Source organism: Nannospalax galili, unplaced genomic scaffold (assembly GCF_000622305.1).
Source record: "Nannospalax galili isolate Female #2095 unplaced genomic scaffold, S.galili_v1.0 scaffold7, whole genome shotgun sequence".
NCBI classification, from domain to species: Eukaryota; Metazoa; Chordata; class Mammalia; order Rodentia; family Spalacidae; genus Nannospalax; species Nannospalax galili.
In genome coordinates, this window is record NW_008359081.1 from 348575 (window position 1) to 350863 (window position 2289).

At 44.0% G+C, this 2289-nt stretch overlaps 1 non-coding gene across 1 annotated transcript; it reads left to right on the plus strand.

The window, feature by feature from the left end:
• Positions 1 to 674: 674 nt before the first annotated feature.
• LOC115068355 lies at positions 675 to 838 on the plus strand. The gene has a single exon (XR_003847717.1). It is a non-coding gene; the product is annotated as a U1 spliceosomal RNA (small nuclear RNA).
• The last annotated feature ends 1451 nt before the right edge of the window (positions 839 to 2289 follow it).

The following is a 2289-nucleotide window of genomic DNA, read 5'->3' on the forward strand; positions in this document are numbered from 1 at the left end:
ATCCCGCTTGTTTGCCCCAACTCTGAAGTATGGTGAGCCCAAAAACAGGTGCTGCCAGCCTGATGATCTTGCTACGTGGCTAATGAGCTGCACTCTGCCTGCCCGCTGCACGTGTGTGTGCCCTGATTGGTCCTGGCTGAAGGGAGGGCTGTTGGAAGCGCTATATGAACAGCTGAGGTGTGTAATAAAGAAGAACAGCAACAACGAGACAGCATCATAGTGAGAGAGAATGAGGTAAGAGAGAATGTAGTGAGAGAGAATGAAGTGAGAGAGAATGAAGTGAGAGATATAGGAGAACTACGAACGAAGCAGCATCATAGTGGGTGAGATAATGAAGAGACTATAAGAGAGAATAAAGGAAGAAAAAGAAAAAGAAGCTTGAACCTCACCTTGGTGTCTGTGTCGTCTTTCCTGGACTCTGCTGGACAGAGTCCCGGCTCGCGACATTTATGTATTTAGACAGGGTCTCATGTAGCTTGGGTTGGCCTTGAACTCACTTTGTAGCTTAGGTTGTCCTCCTGATCTTCCTGCCTTAACCTCCCAACTGCTGGAATTACACATATGCACCGCCATACCCAGCAAACAAAGGAAAATTTAAATACCCAAATCCATGCAAGAGGGTATATAGTTGTTCAAAAGTTCTTTTAGAACATATGTGAAAAAAAAATATTTGAATACTTACCTGGCAGGGGAGATCCCATGATCATAAACGTGGTTTTCCCAGGGCAAGGTTTATCCACTGCATTCTGGATATGCTGACCTCTGAAATTTCCCCAAATGTGGGAAACTGGACTACACAATTTGTGGTAATGGGGGACTGAATTCACGCTCTCCCCTGTAAAAAAGAAAAAGAAATATTTGAATGTACTGATGTACAGTCATCGCATCAATGCAAGATTCCCATTTGCTAGTGTCAGGCATGAATTCAGTGATGGAGAAATTACTTTTTTTTTTGGTCTTTTTGAGACAGGGTGCCTCTGTAGCCCCAGCTTGCCTAGAACTCACTATGTAGACCAGGCTGGCCTTGAACTCACAGAGATCCACCTCCCTCTGCGTCCCGAGTACTGGGATTAAAGACATGTGCCACCATGCCCGCTGGGAAATTACTTTTTTATTTATTATTTTATTTTATGTGTATGAATGTATTGCCTACATGTATGCAAGTGCACCTATGCCATGCAATGCCCAAGGAGGTCAGAAGAGGGCGTCGGATCCCCTGGAACTGGAGTTAAGGATGGCTGTTAGTCATCATGTGGGTGCTGGGAATTGAACCCAGGTCCTCTGCAAGAGCAGCCAGTGCTCTTAACCACTGAGCCATATCTCCAGCCCTGAAATTACTTTTTATGGTAACTTAAAGCATTGTTTCAAAGCTCTATTTGTTAGAAAATTCAGTGAATTTGAGAGTTGAAAGCTGTCCCTCTGTTGTTTCCACTCACCGAATTGTGCCTTTAATTCTGCCCGCTGGAAACAGAGGATCTCCTCATCCATGGACCTGGCTTTTGATGATTCAAAGATAGACACATCAGATATTCTGTCCTTCAATCATTCTTTATTAAATATAATTTGTTGGCATGGCACCATTCCTCTTTGAAGAACTCCATTCCCTGTACTTAATTAACTCCTACTCTTCCTTAGCTCTCACCTGTGCTCATTTTTCTAAACAGGGTTTCTCTATGTATCCCAGGTTGGCCTGGAACTCATGACCCTCCTGCCTCAGCCTCCTGAGTGCTGGGATTACAGGTATGTGCCACCACACCTGGCTCAGTTTCTCAGTTTAATGTCACTTCCTGCACCTCCAAGCAATATGTCTCTTGTCTTCACCTTCCTTTTCCTTGTTTTTTCAGTGGTGCTGAGGATGGACCCCAGGGCATCCTGCATACCATGCAAGCACTCTACCCTTTAGCGGCAGCCCCTGCTCCAATGGGTCCATTTATACAGAGGGAAAGGGAGAAACGCAAAGGATAAAAACACAGCTTTTCCAAACATAGTTTGGCTTTTAATCGTGGAGAAAGTCATCTCTAAGCACGTCTACCTACATCTCATTGGTTGAAATGTGTTACACGATAAATTTGGTTGTAAGGAAGTCTGGGTAGTCTAGTAGTTTGCTTTCTAGTTTCTCTAGCAGAGAAAGTCACAAGTCTAAAGTGAGTGGAGTGACAAAGCAAACATTCAAGAATTACAAGCTACAATTTAAAGAATAATTTGGGAGCCAGTGAAATGGTTCAGCAGGTAAAGGAAACTGCTGCCATGTTTGACTTGGGTTCAATCCCCAGGACCCACATGGTTGAA